The 17,397-nt window shown below is 36.9% G+C and overlaps 1 protein-coding gene and 1 long non-coding RNA gene across 10 annotated transcripts in view; both read right to left on the bottom strand.

Annotated features, from left to right (window-relative positions):
• The window catches only part of LOC115215550 (DCN1-like protein 3), a 116,353-nt gene that overhangs the window by 27,483 nt on the left and 71,473 nt on the right, over positions 1 to 17,397 (bottom strand). For 2 of the 3 annotated variants that reach the window (XM_029784743.2, XM_029784742.2), the window contains exon 2: positions 9,769 to 9,821. The gene's annotated coding sequence lies outside the window, so the exon portion shown is untranslated. Of the gene's footprint in view, positions 1 to 9,768; positions 9,828 to 17,397 lie in introns of those variants that run through there. The other variant, XR_005000632.1, reaches the window with a different exon arrangement.
• The window catches only part of LOC118764822, a 29,097-nt gene that overhangs the window by 7,076 nt on the left and 4,624 nt on the right, over positions 1 to 17,397 (bottom strand). For 2 of the 7 annotated variants that reach the window (XR_005000636.1, XR_005000634.1), the window contains exon 1: positions 14,786 to 14,807. This is a non-coding gene — a long non-coding RNA (uncharacterized LOC118764822). Of the gene's footprint in view, positions 1 to 8,421; positions 8,446 to 14,785; positions 14,813 to 17,397 lie in introns of those variants that run through there. The other 5 variants (XR_005000637.1, XR_005000633.1, XR_005000638.1 and 2 more) reach the window with 4 other exon arrangements.

Below are 17,397 nucleotides of genomic sequence, written 5' to 3' on the forward strand. Positions count from 1 at the left end.
CTGTGCTTGAGAAGACCTGGCAAGCCAAGTGAGACCATAACCCGTGGCCTATGCCAGCAGTGTAACCAGCCTACTTATGCGTTGCTTGCGAAGACCTGTTGGGGCTGTGAAATCACCATCAAAATCAAATTCACTGACGTGGCCAATGAGCACCGCCTGACTGGCACCTGTGCCAGTGGAGCGTTAAAAGCACATTCCGAGCGTGATCGTTGCCAGGGCCGCTGACTAGAAATAATCATAAATAAAAAGAAAACTAAATGAAATTAAATATAAAACTAAGATATACTCACTTGAATCACATTATAAATATCTGAAGTAATGTGATACAATATTTTAAAATAATTTTCAAAATAAATGAGTATCATCTTGACACTTGCTAATCTTAAATTTAATCTTCAAGAAACAAAGATTTAATGTGTGTTTGTGTATATGTGAGTGTGTGTGTGTGTGTATATATATATATATACACACACACAAACTTAGAAGTGTGGGTTGGTATTTTAGAGAAATAAAGTAACTTTCAAATGTGGGATAGCTGTGAGCTACCTGCTGGCAACTTTTTACTGACTTCTAGGGGTATTTATCCAATTTTCTAGACTGTTTTCACAGTTATTCTGTTTTTGAAATTTACTTCATTTTCAGTAATATATATCTATTTATATATTTGTGTGTGTCATTGTTTTAACATCTACTTTTTAAAGCCTTAAATGAGTCAGGTGAAAGTTTGTTGGGGCAGAACATTTTAAAGCAGGACTCTCTTCTTGACACCAAAACCCAGACATGTTTTTTTTAAGTGGAAAATTGGAAACAAACAACACTGAATGAACGAGCCATTTTAATGCTCAATTAAACCAAAATGTCTTTTAAGTTATATGTACAGCAATGTAAATTTGTATTGTATAATGACATTTGATTTACATAAATTAATCATAATCTAAAATCTTATCAGCATGTTTTAAATTCTGAGTGTGGTGGGGAGGCTTTTGAATCCCCGCCCCATTTAAGCATTCTTACAAAAGACAAGGTAGAACAGTTTCTCTGAATGAAGTATGAACCAGAACTATAATTCCTATCACATAATGGATTCACCTTACTAGGAGCCTACATCTGCTTGATGTACTTCAAATAGTACTCTAGTCTATATCATCTGTACTTTAACCCTTTAGCTTTCAGATTACTTTGTCAAACGTTATACTTATATATGCACATTTTATAAAATTAATCCTATGTTATCTCATAGCTTTGAGATTTATTTGTAGCCTGACATTGTAGGGTAGGTGTGAGAGGCTGGATCTTGCCAGTTTGAACATAAAACAGAGAGAATATTTGTGCCAGATATGGCTGGTTTAAATGTTAAAGGGTTAACATTATACCACTATACTTTAAATAATATTCTAGCCTTTCCTCTCTGTACTTCAAGTCATACTCTAGTCCATACTGTACTTACTTCAAATAGTACTCTAGTCTATACTGTATGTACTTAAAATAGTACTCTAGTCTACAACCACAAACACAATTTTCTGTGAACCATATTACTTCAGTTCATGGAGTTCTTCTTAAATAATTCCTTGGCGTGTTTTGTGAATTCTGAAATCTTATTCAATGTTATGATGAAATTCAATATTGTTTACTCTTTTAGTTGTTAGTCCCCATAGTTTGACTATTGTGTCATAGCTATAAATACTATAGTTGTACTGTGGAGGAGAAAGAGGAACATTAATGTAGCCATGTTAACTCGTATTTACAGTAGTTGAAATAAAGCCCTTCTCAACCATTCTTTCCACCATCACTGCTTCTGTGTGAAAATGAGACAGCAGTGAAAACAGTAGTTAAATGCCAAATGTTCTTGAAAAATGTTTTTTTTTAACATTTCATGTCTATTTAACCACATCACTATTTGTTCCTTGGCCTTTATAGCTAGAAAATGGGAAACAATTGATGATGGGTTGCTGTAAGGCAAGGCAAATAGACTCTGAAATTAACAAAAAGACGAAAAAAAATGTTGCTATCATAGACATAGGCATGGCTGTGTAGTAAGAAATTTCTTTCCCAACAACATGGTTCCAGGTCCACTCCCAATGCATGGTACTTTTAGCAAGTGTCTTCTATAGTCTCGAGCCAACTAAGGTCTTCTGAGTGGATTTGGTAGGCAGAAACTGAAAGAAGCCTGTCATATATTCAGTCGTCTCTCTTGCACACCACATCTGATGCTTCTTAAGTCCAACTTTTCTCTCAAGGCATTACACTCTGTCATGTATGCACACTGACAATACACATCCAGCGGAACATACTGGTTTCATTCCTTGCAAGCTTACGCATGTCCTCAGCATGTAGCATGGCTGTTCGTACACATGCGTCATACAGTCTACGTTTTACTCTGAGTAAGAGGCCCTTTGTCACCAGCAGAGGTAGGAGCGCTATGAACATGGCCCAGGCTATTCTTATTCTAGCAGCTACACTTTCAGAGCATCCACCCCGCTACTGACTTGGTCACCTTGGTAACAGAAGTTTTCAACTACTTCTAGTTTTTCTCCCTGGAATGTGCCAGAAGTTGTTCTCTGCACACCTCCCATGTTTATTGCTCCTGAACATTTGCCACATACAAAAACTATCTTCCCAGTTAGCCAACCTTTGATATTGCTGCACCTCTTATGTGTCCATAGCTTGCACTAGGTACAGTTTATAGAGTTTCTACCTACGCTTTTTCTACAGATCGAGCAGGGTCATCTACCTGAAGGGATTTATGGTTTGTCTGCCTTCCTACTTATTAAGACTTTGGTTTTAGCTAGGTTGACTCTAAGGCCCTTCAATTCTAATCCTTGCTTCCACACCTGAAACGTTTTCTCTGGTGATAGTGACTCAGCAATAAGAGCAAGGTCATCAGAATAGAGGAGCTCCCAGGGTCATCCTGTCTTGAATTCCTCTGTTATTGCCTGGAGGACTATGATAAATATGAGGGGGCTGAGGACTGAACCTTAGTGGACCCCTACCTCTACCTGGAATTCTTTACTGTACTCATTGCCAACCCTCACCTTACTGACAGTGTCCCTGTACATGGCTTGCACAGCCCTCACTAACCATTCATCTATCCCAAGTTTCGTCATTGACCACCAGATAAGGGATCAGGGGACCCTGTCAAAGGCTTTCTCCATGTCAATGAAAGCCAGGTGTAGGGGTTTATCTTTGGCTAGGTATTTCTCCTGCAGCTGTCTTACCAGAAATATAGCATCAGTGGTGCTTTTCCCTGGCACAAACCCAAACTGCATCTCATCTAGGCTGACCCTCTCCCTAATTAGTTGGGCTACATCCCGCTCTGTGGCTTTCATTACCTGATCCAACAGCTTGATACCTCTGTAATCATTTGTATCCAATGCATCACCTTTACCTTCGTAGCAATTGACTATGGTGCTGCTACACCAGTCATTGGGTGTGACTCCTTCATGTATCACCTGGTTGACTATATGGGTGACTAGACTATAGCTGACACTGCCAGATATTTTGAGCATCTCTGTGGTGATTCCTGATGGGCCGGGGACTTTCCCTGTCTTCATACTCTTGATTGCTTTATCTATCAAGGTACTGTCAATTCGGATAGCTGGTCCCTCTGTTGGGTCGACATTCAGCAGACTATCTTTCTCTCATTCATTCTCTTTATTGAGCAACCTTACATAGTGGCATCTCATATATATATATATATATATAATATATATATATATATATATCTATCTGTATATATATACACCTATATACATATCTATATGTATATATATATCTGTATATATGTATATATATGTATATATATATATATATATATACATACACATAGATATCAACATTGTTCATGTGAAAGTGACACCAACATTAGTCTCAGATCACAACATAATAGAGCTGTCTATCTTTGGGCCGAAAGTAGTGCGAGACATAGTGGAGGCGCAATGGCCCAGTGGTTAGGGCAGCGGACTCGCGGTCATAGGATCGCGGGATCGATTCCCAGACCGGGCGTTGTGAGTGTTTATTGAGCGAAAACACCTAAAGCTCCACGAGGCTCCAGCAGGGGATGGTGGTGATCCCTGCTGTACTCTTTCACCACAACTTTGTCTCACTCTTACTTCCTGTTTCTGTTGTACCTGTATTTCAAAGGGCCGGCCTTGTCACTCTCTGTGTCACGCTGAATATCCCCGAGAACTACGTTAAGGGTACACGTGTCTGTGGAGTGCTCAGCCACTTACACGTTAATTTCACAAGCAGGCTGTTCCGTTGATTCGGATCAACCGGAACCCTCATTGTCGTAACCAACAGGGTGCTTCCACATATATATATATACATACATATATTATCTATCTATCTATCTATATATATATACACCTATATACATATCTATATGTATATATATCTGTATATATGTATATATATATACACATAGATATCAACATTGTTCATGATGTGAAAGTGACACCAACATTAGTCTCAGATCACAACATAATAGAGCTGTCTATGTTTGGGCCGAAAGTAGTGCGAGACATACAGCCTAAAGGAAGCACCCCAAATCTCTCCAATCTCTGAATTTCCACAAAGCAGACTGGAAATCGATCCAAAAAGAGATCCTCAGACAGGACTGGCCGAAATGTCTCTCCACACCAGACATCAGCATGAAATTAGAATATTTTATGTCTGTTGTGCAAGCCATATGGCAGAAATATGTCCCAGAGCATAAGGCCAAAACAAATAGGAACAAGATTCCAAGGGAGAGAAAGATCCTCACGAGACAACAGATGAAGGTTAAAAATCGCCTCAACCAACATCCCAAAAGTAGCGAAAGGTCCTGCCTAAAACCAACACTGATGGAGATTGAAAACAGCCTGCAACAATCCTATGTGAGGGAAAGAGCAAACAAAGAAGCCTGGGTTATAAAAAACATTAAGTCAAACCCAAAGGTCTTCTTTCATTATGTGAAAGAAACAGCATCAGTACACTGCAAGATAGGACCTCTCTTCCAAAAGGATGGCTCCCTCACAGACAGTCCAACTAAGATCAGTGAGATACTGAATGACCAGTTCAAAAGTGTCTTTACCACCCCGATGGAGCACAGACAAGTGAACGAACCAGTGGACTTCTTTGCTGCCTCACCTATAACCAGCGAGGCAGTTACAATGGAATACATCGATATTAGCGAAGATATACTACTCGTCATAGATGAGGTAGACACAAATTCAACTGCTGCTCCTGATGGTTCTTCCTCAAATTGTGTAAGCATGCCCTGGTAAAACCCCCTCCAGATTCTCTTCCAGAGCTTTCTTGAAAATGGCAGACTGCCAAGCAAGCTGAAGGAGGGAATAATATGCCCAAACCATAAAGATAAAAGCAGAGCAGATGCCAAAAACTATAGGCCTATCTCTCTGACTTTATACATCACCAAAGTCATGGAACGGATAGTTGGAAGGAAACTAATCACATTCCTTGAAGAACTCCTGAATTTGTTGGTGAGATTGACGCCACGATTGACAATGATCCCTCAAGTCAATCAGATCCATCACCAAGGACATAGGAGTGTCTGAGTTTCCTATCAGGCAGGTATTGCATGAAGACATTTGGTAAAAATATCTGTTAAAATGAGATGTCAGTGTTATTTTGATTTTTGCATAATTTAGCTGATAATTTATTCACTGCACTGTGTGTGTGTGTGTGTGTGCATGCATGTATTTCTGTCAATGTTTGTTCTCCACCATCATCACTTGATAACTGGTGTTGGTGTGCTTACATCTCCATAACTTAGCGCTTTGGCAAAAGAGGCCAATAAAATAAGTACTAGGCTAAAAAATTTAAGTCCTGGGGTCAATTTCTTTGACAAACTCTTACAGGCAGTATCCCAGCATGGCCACAGTCAAATGACTGAAACAAGATATTATTTGTTCCTTTCTTATGGGCAGAATCGGCACAGCTGACATATAGTGAACTGGATTACTGGTGTAATGGAAGTTATAGTATGTTTAAAAGTGAAGTGGTGGGGCACAATTTGCATGAAAATGCTTTCTGTTCTTAAGAAGAATCACAAGCCATGTATTGTTTCATCGTATAAAAGGGGGTTAATGTGATTTTGCCCCGAAATCACATTTTCAAAATTTAAATTTCCCCCCAGTCCCCACTGCAATTTCTTAACTTGTTAATTTTTTTGAATTTTTTTTTTTTTTTATCAATGCAGAAAAATACAGAGATTACAAATCTGGGAAATACATTTTTTTTATTTTTCAAGTTTAGTTTTTCTTAAAGAAACACTCAATACCTCTTCCCCCCCACCTTGCCCACCCATCACCTACCTGCTTTCAAAAAGCTAAAACCTCCCAATGTTTCACTTTCGTCTGATGTTTCACAGATGTGTAGAATTGTACTAAAATAGCAGATGCAAAAAATACCAGACCACCACTAGAAAACCTGACATGCTAGAAACAACAGGTAAACAACATTATTTCTGAAGAAACTTCCCCGCTTTCCAAAAAGTTAAAAGTGAAACATTGGGAGTTTGTAGCGTTTTGAAAGTGGTGAGGTGATGGGAAGGATATTTTAGTGTTTCTTTAAGAAAGAAGGAAGTAAATTCGTACACACTGTTTTTTTTTTCCTCCATGGATTACCATGTAAAAAATTTGGAAAAAAGTTTAAAAAATTAAGAAATTGGGATGGGGAGGGAGAAAATTAAAATATTGAGAATGTGTTTTTTGGGCGATATCCCAATCTCCTGTATTGAAAACATAAGAATCGGAAGAAATTCAGGGGGGAAAAAATGGTGGGGGGGGGGGCAAATTTCACCTCAGGCATCCTAGAAACAACAGGTAATGGGCAGGATTTCTAGAAAAACTTCTTTTTAAGTTTATATCAAAGATCAGGTTTTTAAATATGCTCATCACAAACGCAAATTACAGAATAGAAAAAGGTCATCTCAGTTGGATTTGAGCTGTAATTTTGCACGTGCACACATCAAGAAATAACTCAATTCGTACAGAAGTTTTACCTAGAGAGTGTGTGAGTGTGTGTATGTGTACGCGCACACGCTAAAAGAAGTTATTTTATGGTATTCTTTTGTTTGAAGCAGCAAAGTTGTCAACTCGATAATATGGGATCATATGATTGTTTGTTAATATCTGTAAATTATTTTAATTTCTTTATGCTTTGAAGAGAGCAGAAATGAAAAAAGAGGAGGTGAAAAAGGCAACATTTACTTTGAAGTGAGAGGAGAAAGTGAAAGATATACATGTATATCAAATGTGAGTGTGTGAGCGAGTGAGTGAGTGAAGGTGTGTGCTGTCATGCATGTATTTTTTGCATGTTATTTGTAAGTGGCACTCAAGCGCTCTCTCTCTCTCTCTCTGACACACACATTATCTTTCATATACACATACATATGCATCCATCTTTTACGTATGTACGTGTGCATGACTATATTTCTTCATAACATGTAGAGAAATGGATGTCGTTCAATGAATGACTAATTCGGAGAAACATCACTTCCATTATCAACACATCATCAATCTCGTAATGTGACACTTAGTAATTTTGGTTCAAATTGAAAGTGTGAAACTATTTTCACTTTCTAATGAAACCTGGTCGTTGTAAAGCTGTGTCTTTCAAATAGCTATAGCTAGTTGTTGAGATAATGTAGAAGATATGTAAATGAAAATGAAGTTTATTTGGTAGCCAAAAGATGACTGAATCTTTTGATACCCCATACGTCAAAATCAGCAACTCAGTTTTCGAATGCATAAGGAACATATGCGCGCACACACACAAACTCTCATATATATATATATATATATATATATATATATAGAGATAAATAAAGGAGCTTTGTTGGTTGATCAGCAAGAATTAGCAGCCAAACTATTTTAAAATTAAACTACCATCTTAAAAAAGGAACGATATATTACATAATATAGCCCTAATTACATTGCCTTGGTAGGGAGGAATTTGGGACAGCTGCAATTTCATTAACTTTCATCATGGGCCTTCAGAATCATTAGGGCTGGTCTTGGGCTAAACTACAACATTGTATGCTACTCTATAATAGAGAGAAAATATCTATAGGATTTAGCCGAAACTGTATGTAATATAGATATATTTAACAACTCAACAACTCTCTCTCTCTCGATATATATATATATATATATATATATGAATGAGGAAGACTTGAAGGTAGGTGGCAACAAAGAAAGAATCTTTCCAGTATTTGAATTGTGAGAATAGCAACACTTGGTTGATGTGTAAAAAGTTAGCAATACAGCTGGCATTATTGACTGTTGAAATGTTCAAAGTCATTTCAGATCATAAACAGAAACACAAAAAATGAAAAAGGAGAAAAAAATGTGGAGCCAGATGGTAATGGAATGTATATCTTCTGGTTAACCTCAAGTGAATTACTTACATGCTACCAACACACACACACACACACACACTGCTGTATAGGCTGAAATAGAGTTACATTCATATTTGTTATGATATATTATAAGAAACAGATCAGATATTCCCCCACCTCCTCAATTGTTATATGTTCACTGTTCATGCTGGCATAGACTGGGTAGGTTTGTTCACCTCAAGGAATCAGGGGTACTTTATCTTATTCACACTTTATTTTGGCTGGATGCCCTTCCCAGCACTAGCCACTCTACAGAGTGTACTGGGCATGTTTCTCATGAGACCAGCACTAATGAGGCAATGATACCCTTGTAACTAAAGGGACCTCACAACTCAACACCTTTGCTTGCTCATCCATGTCTATACAGAGTGAGAAGCAAGAGTAACAGTAGGAGGACTGATAGGAATACTTGGTATTTTGAGTTAAGTACATAATATACAAGGCAATATTTTAAAAATTTGCCTGTCCAAAGTAGCTTCATAACTTTGTCCTAAACATTCATGTTTGTTTTCACTCTAAGTCCTTGTTTCATACATTGTGTAATACAAACCTTTCCTTTCATAAATTCCAAGTTACTTCTGTGATGAAAAAAAAAACTGGGAATGTGCTTTATAAATGATGCCTCAGAAATATGTCCTGTGTATTACAGGTGATACACAGGAGAGACATTTTTAGTGTGACATTGGTAAATGCTATTCAAAATGTGTCTTTATACACTGGTGGTTGAAAAATTTGGGAATATGTATCTATTTCTTTACTACCCACAAGGGGCCAAACAAGGACAGACAAACGGGTTAAGTCAATTACATCAACCCCAGTGCATAACTGGTACTTAATTTATCGATCCCGAAAGGATGAAAGGCAAAGTCAACCTCGGCGGAATTTGAACTCAGAACGCAGCAGCGGACGAAAAACCACAAAGCATTTCGTCCGGCATACTAACATTTCTGCCAGCTCGCCGCTTTTTTGGAATATGTATCATACATGATGCATGGACACCAGGGAAATATGTCATGATATCACATGTAATACTCAAAATAAGCAAAGGGTTAAGTAATGGAATATAAATTGCAGCAGCATAAATACAATGGTCTCAGCATCAACCAGGTTCAATTCTGGCTGTCAGTATACCATCATCTCTAAGCCAGTAGGTTTATGAATATCTCCACTTGAATGTATTTTGACAAGGAGGGATGGGTGGGAGAAAGAGATAAAGAGAGAGGGGAGAGAGAGAGAGGGGAGAGAGAGAGGGGAGAGAGAGAGAAAGAGAGAGAGAAGAGAGAGAGAGAGAGAGAGAGAGAGAGAGAGAGAGAGAGAGAGAGAGAGAGAGAGAGAGAGAGAGAGAGAGAGAGAGAGAATTTGCTTACCTTACATTCCACAAGCTTAACATTTTTCACTGCTGGTAAATATTTTACATGACCTGCCAAAGAGAAGAGAAATGAAAATCAGTCAGTCAGTCTGACAGTAGGGATAGGAAAAGAAATGATGCAAGTTATAGACATTTTCATTAAATACAATTCTTGTGAAGTTTAATCTCAACTTTATACAAACAACCTTCTACCTTGCTCACTTGGAATCTATGGTTTCATAGTAAATTCCAGTCTCTCATAATGTTTTAGGTGTTGGTTTCATAGTGTTCTATCTATCTATCTATCTTGTCCCAAGACTGTTTCCATACGTTTTCCCCACTCATCTCGATCCTCCATAATGGTTCTCAGCTCCTGTAACCCTTCCACACCAGTATCCTCCAGCAAGTTGTCAAGACAAGTCGTCTTCCTCCTTCCTCTCCTGGTTCTTCCTTCTGTTGGTTGCCAGAGCACTAGCTTGTTAGCAATTTCATCGGCATGTCTGATGCAGTGTCCAGCTAGCCTCACCCTTCTATGCTGTATCTTCAATAATTTGGTAGTCCCTGGTATAAGTCGGCATTTGTTGTATGACTCTTCCAAGAAACATTGTGTTCCATTCTCAGCACCCTTGTATAACAACCGTCCACGTTTCTGTTCCGTATAGCAGAACAGACTCCACTGTTGCCAGAAACAACCTCACTTTCAATTTCCTTGCTAACTTTGAACTCCATGCCTTTCTCAATTTATGGCATGCACTCCAGGCAAGAGCTTTCCTTGCTACGATGTCTTTTTCAGTGTTGCTGTGTGGTGGCTTAATGCAACTATCATCTTTGTTGGTACAAACAGTGACCTTGCTACCATGTTATCCCCTGGGAAATTTCCAGAAGGAGGCTCACCTATCAATATCTATAACTTTTGTTCTCTCTAATCAGAGAAGTACCTCGATACAATGGCTACTAGGGACCTTCAAAAGCAGAACACAACCAATATCAATTCACCAAGAAGTTTGCAAGTACTTAACCTCATATTATAGTTTTGACATTATTCCAATATTGAATATTTTGAAGGAACTTCATTATCTCTAAGTGATTCTCAAACTATCCAATGAGCCCCCTACACTATGATATTAAAACAGTTTCATATATCACAGCAGAGCGCATGACTTTAAAAGAGGCAGCAATAAACCAAACACTACCTTATGATGCACTCTTAAGTAACACTAGTACTCTTTGGTGAGAATTAATGCAAAAGAACAAGTGTAAGTGTTAGGTAATGCAGGTAAATTACTGGATCAGTGTTTTTAACAATTCAAAAAGCATCAATGACACTTTTCTCTTAAAGAACATATTTCTGAATAGCAGCTGAGATCAATCTAAGGAAGTTTAGATGGCTCTTCCCCTGCCTAGTGTCTCTCCACATGATGCAGTTTCATGCCATCTCTTTTGTGAATATTCAATATTCTGAGATCATTCTTAATCCATTCTTCCTTTTTTACAGGTTTCTTTTACTTAGGTCCCATCCTTCTTCACACTACCAACAATCTCCATACACATCACATGCCCACATTAGCAATCTCATCCCTCTTCCATATTAGGACTGATTCCTATGATGTCCATTCTTCTCTTTCAGCTCACCTGTTTTCTGTCATCAATTCTACACACCAACATTACCCATTCAGTGAAGCATAGAGACCTAATTCCTTTCCAGTTTTCCTCTACACCCACAGCCTATATCAGATAGATAGATAGATAGATATATAGATAGATAGATAGATAGAGAGAGAGAGAGAAAGAGAGAGAGAGAGTGATCCTTTGTTGCCTACAGAGGTATTAGCCTCCTTTATTATACTTTTGCAACATCTATTTTGTTTGCTGATTAGGTCACCCAGGTAACAGAAGCTCCTGGATAACTGAAGGTTTGCATTTGAAATGTAAAACTTGTACTCAGTTAATTAAAAAATCATAAGAGATTCATTTTATCGTGTGTATGGGTGTGTGTGTGTGTGTGTATACATATATGTGTGGGTAATTGATACATGTAAACAACTTTGGCCTAAAAATTACAAACCAAAAACAGTGAATTATAAATAGTAAAAAGGTACAAATAAACAAAAACATGTTTTAAGTCAAATATATTAGGTGAGGAAGATAGGGGGTGGGGATCCTGTTTCTGTAACAGCATTGTTGTTGAAATGGTAAAAACGCAAATATTTTTCTGGCCAAAATAGATAAATCATAATTGTTCTCATGAGATTTGAGATTGCTTATCTCTGAGATCAAGGAGAAATTTATAAATACACATCCATGTACACAAACAAACATGTATGACTGTATTTTTAGGTACATATACATGTCTCTGGATAGTTACACACCCACTCTCTCTCTCTCTCTCCATTGTATATATTTATGCAAACAGAGAAGGTTTATGAAAGTAGGCTACTTGAACAATGAGAATTTTCAAGTTGTTTGTGAGCAAGAACAACAGCTAAGTAAACAATGTTGAGGTTTTAGGAAGCAAAATGTCTTTACAACACTGTTATATCTAGGGCAATGGAGTTGATGGAGAAGGTATAGGATTTAACTGGGTGCTTTATACTCATTCAGTGTCTCATGTTTCTGGGTCCAAATTCTGAGAGAACTGAACTGTACCTCAAAGGTCAATGAATTATATATACTATAAAGTATGTATGTATGTATGTATGTGTGTGTGTGTGTGTGTGTGTGTGTGTGTGTGTGTATGAGAGAGAGAGAAATATCATGTTATCCCAATATACACAAAATAGAACATCACAAAAATGTCACTGAAAATGGTTTACTATAATCCAGATTACATAATGGGGAGGAAGAGAAAGATCCCAAACGCTCTTGGAATAAATCTTAAGAGTTTATTTGGAATTAGTAACTAGGGGAGCTGTAATCAGCATTATTCACACAAGCAATAGGTTGCTTTAAAAAGGTAAGTATCATCTGTAATGTAGAAACCCTAGAGTACAATCTAATATAATAAATGCAAAAACTAATTTCTGTGTGTCAGTGCGTCACACTTTGACCCTCTCTCTCTCACTATCCATTGACATGTCTACTATTGCTCATATTGAGGTGAGAGTAATAATAGGCATAGAGATGATGAGGGAGAGAGAGATAGAGAGAGAGAGAGAGAAAGAGACAAAGAAATTTAGGGAGGGTTGATGATGCTTTTATTAAAAGTAGTAGTGTTGATGGTGGCAGTGGGAGTAATAATAAAAGAGAGAAAGAGTGGGTGTGTGAGAAAAACATGAACCAAAGCAGCAAACACAAGCTATAATGAAATACCCTTTACCCTTTTGATCCACCTAAGAAGGTTCTTGGTTCTATGAAACAAATTTTCTGTCTTAAAGTAATCTAAATTAAAATCTTCCATCAAAATTTTACGTTAACTTGTTCTAAACATCGACTTAATAGTGACAGTTCTTTTATAAAGGTATTATTTAAAAAATTGAAACAGGTAACAAAACTGTTAAAATACAACTCCGTACCAAAATGGTAAGCAAGAACCTGTTGTATTTTCAGAATTTAAATATAAGTACTATTGTAGGCTCTTCTCCTTTTTCTCCCCTTTTTTCCTGTCTTCAATTCTTAGACCAGGCGGTGCCTTGTGTTCTTGAGCAAAACACTTCATCCCACATTGCTCTGCAATCACTTCAACATCTGACACATGATGCGCTATGCATCTGTTCAGGCAAAGTCAATTTGGTGAAGAGAGTGAGCTAATGTACAGCACCTACATTTGATCACTATAAACAAATCATCTGTGCAGATTGTTCAGCAAAAGCTGAACACTCATACATTGTCTTCAACAGGAGAGTCCACCATTATTATTTACTATTGTTTGTTATTTGAAAAGATAACATAATGAAAGGGAAATTATTCTTAATGAAAATTGAGACCTGATTGTAAATTCAACCACTACCCCAATACATATTAGTTTCAAATTTTGGCACAAGGCCAGCAATTACAGGGGAGAGGTTAAGTCAGTTATATCAACCCCAGTGGTTGACTGGTATTTATTTTATCAACTCCAAAAACATGAAAGGCAAAGTCGACCTTGGCAACATTTGAACTCAGAACATAAAGACGGACAAAATACCACTAAGCCTTTTGCCTGTCGCTGCCTCACCGCCCCAATATATATTAGCAATAGTTTCTCACACTGGTAAAAGGCCAAGAGCTTGTACAGAAGGACAGAATCAATCCAATCAATTCTAACAGATGGCTGCTACTTATTTTATTCCATGAAGATGAATGGTAAAGTTGACGTTCACAGGATTTTAATTTGGAACAAAGTAGCATGGAATTAAAGGTCAGAAATATCTTTGTCAAGTATTTTACTGTTCCTACCACCCCACCCTATAATGATATAACAACAACACCATGGTGTGACCAAAAATAGTTACAGGTTATGAGAGGAGAAAATAAAACTCATAGGAATTTGATGAACACTTTCATTTTAGCAAAAATAACAAAATTGAACACCATAATAATAGTTTATTCACTTAGCAAAATTGCCCCTCTTCTCTATATTCTCTTGATCAATTTATCAACAGAATAAAACAGATACATCATTTACTGACAGTCATTAAGATATTTTTCACAAAATATTAAAATACATTAATGAAGGAAAGAAAAAAAATTAATGGATTATTTTGGGAGAGGAAATAATCAAAAAATAAAATTGAGTTTTATAAGTGCCTGGCAAATATCAAAGACCAAATGGGGTTGAGTGAAGAGAAACAAACGTAAATTCTTGACTGTAACTAGTTTAATGTGGGTTATGTAAAACCTCCAAGAAAGTCAAATACCACATAATCTCATTTATTGTTCCCTTGTAATCTGAGATTCTTACTATACATAGAAGAAATCAATATTCAAAGTATCTAGTAGGTTTGAGAAACTAGCACTAGATATCGTTCTCTACTTAATCAGATACACTGACTGAAGAGTAACCCTGTAAATGTCGAAGCAAGCAAGTGAACAAGCTTGGTTTCTGTCAGATGCCCAACACACACACACACACACACACATGAAACCTGGTCTCTGCCCAACTTCCAATATCACAGCTAAAGTTATTGATTATCAATTTCCTGTTTCCAATAATAGCCCAATAGATAGTTATTTCTGTCCAGAGTAATCACTCAGTAGTAATGCTGATGGTAGCAGTAAAGTAAATCTGCTGGTTGGCAGGGAGCCGATCACTGGAACATAATGAGTAATAAAACAGTTTAGCAGAAGTCACTAATAACCACAAGAAAAATTAATAAGCCAAGTAGCTTTAACTAATTTTCTACTGAACAAACTCAAAAAAGTTATTTATAGGATTTTTTTTCTTTTCAGATTATTAAAAAGAAATTAAGAATAACAGAACCATAAAATATTACAATAGGTACTTAACATATCATTCCTATTGTAATTTTCCATGCAAGTAGAGCTGACAGAAATTTGTTTAAACTTGCACTGTTTAGAAGGTCAGCAAGTCAATCAGAAACAAAGCAACATTGACATGTTTTGCAAGAAAACACTACATTGGAGCAGCTTCTGATGCCTTCTCTAGGGCACAGGAGGGGTTGAACTCATTTTTATTTATCAAACCAATTTATTATTGTTATTGTTTAGCCCTATCACTGTACCACTATACATTTTTTGACAGTTTATCATCTAGAACTACATAACCAATACTATTATAAATTATTCCAAGCAAATTACTAATCAAAATCTAGGCAAGTTAAAAATCTCAGAAAACAACATATAAGGGAGGTAACTCCACTAAGATGAGTGTTGATCATAAGTTTTGGGGGTTTTTAAAGTCAACTGATGAAAATAATTAACAGGTTTTAGTTTTATTAAACAAACATTCTACTTAGCAAAACTAAGACTGATCAGTGGGCGGGGGGGGGGGGGTGAACAGCGTTTATAAGTGAAACAAAGTCCAGCTGACTTGATCTTCACATCTGACTTTGTTCTAAGTATTGAGAGTCATCCCATTAGTAAATTTCCATTGTTTTAGTAAAGACAAAATTTCTAGTAAGCAAGAAATACTAATACTTTCAGGAAAAGGGTACTGTTTGATATGTAGAAAAATTGTAGGTAAATATTCCATATGGTATACTCAGTGCAAATTATGGACAAATACAAGGTACAGTTGAATCACAAGAGGTTAACAGAGGAAGTAGACTTTGTGGTAGATGTGCAGGAGCAATAAGCACTAAGAGCATATGTGTTCCTCTCCTTCTAGCAAGCTTTAACATCTCTATATCTGGCACAAAACCACCTCCCTAAATACTGCATCCACAGTGAACTCAACTTGTGAATTACACAGTGATTTCACTAGTGCCGGTGTCATTAAAAAAATTTTTTTTAAACCAGTACACTGTAAAGTGGATGACATTAGAAAGACATCTAGCAGAAATTAGGGCTCAATGCAGGCCAGTGGCCCATCAGACTATAAAACCATGTGACCCATGCCAGCACAGAAAATGGGCATTAAATAATGATTGTGTGTGTGTGTGTGTGCATGCATGCGTGTGTATGTATGCATGCATGTGTAAAGGAATGAGGCAACTGATCATGAATACCAACAATATGGCTGAGGTGAAATACTTGAGGAGCAACAAAAACAGAAATATGGTACTATTTCACATATGCAGTCAAATAAGCTGAAAAACTTTAACCAAGTGATTTTATCATTAGTGTATTGATTAGCAATGATTCTATTTGCTTCATCAGAACATCTTAAGATGGCTGGGACAGGGTGCTGGAATATTTTATTACCAACACAATTTCTTCCATCAAGCCTGGTACTTTCCCATTTCACACCTTTCTGAGATCCATTAGCAGAAATATGAGAAAATCTAACAGGAAAATAAAGTTGAAGGCTGATTGGTGAAGTGAGTCATCACAGTGCAATGGCATTAATTTGGCAAACAACAATTAAAAAACTGGTTGGATTCTTGCTTGAAATCAATGAAGAGAGCTCAACCGAACATAATGACATCACAGGATAATGACTTACATTTCTAAGGTTATGTAACTCTATGTTGCATGCAGACATACAGACAAATTAGAAGAGAATTACTGTGAAAATGAGAAGTAAGAATGAATGTAGTTGCTATAGCAGTGGATGTGAGGATGTAATGGTCGCTAGGAGAAAGATTTATTTCTCTTTTCTTTTCTATCAAATTGTATTTTCTTCAACTTCTATTTTCAAAAATGAAAGAAGTATGGTGTTGTCTAACTGATGAAAGAGAGAATAATAAAGACTGCAGTAATTAGAGTGTAACAAGGATCATTAGCTGAATATACACCGCAGTGGTTAGTTTATAAGGAGAGATAATATATCTAATGACAATGGAAGATGTATGCTGGATGTAAAAGGGATGTGAATTAGAGAATAAAGAGTAGCTTCAGTTTAGTTTGACAAAGGGAAATATTGTAGATGTGATTGTTTGATCAGAAGAGACAAAAGGTGATCACAACACCAGGAAGAATGCAGTGTTGAAGGTATACTGCTCTAAGTCATACCAGTATATAAAAACATACGTTCCAGATGGTAACAGAGTATAGAATACATACATATATATATAAGGTTGTCTGGAAAGTTCTGAGTGTTTTTAAGCTA

This window comes from Octopus sinensis, linkage group LG9 (assembly GCF_006345805.1).
Source record: "Octopus sinensis linkage group LG9, ASM634580v1, whole genome shotgun sequence".
Classification (NCBI taxonomy): domain Eukaryota; kingdom Metazoa; phylum Mollusca; class Cephalopoda; order Octopoda; family Octopodidae; genus Octopus; species Octopus sinensis.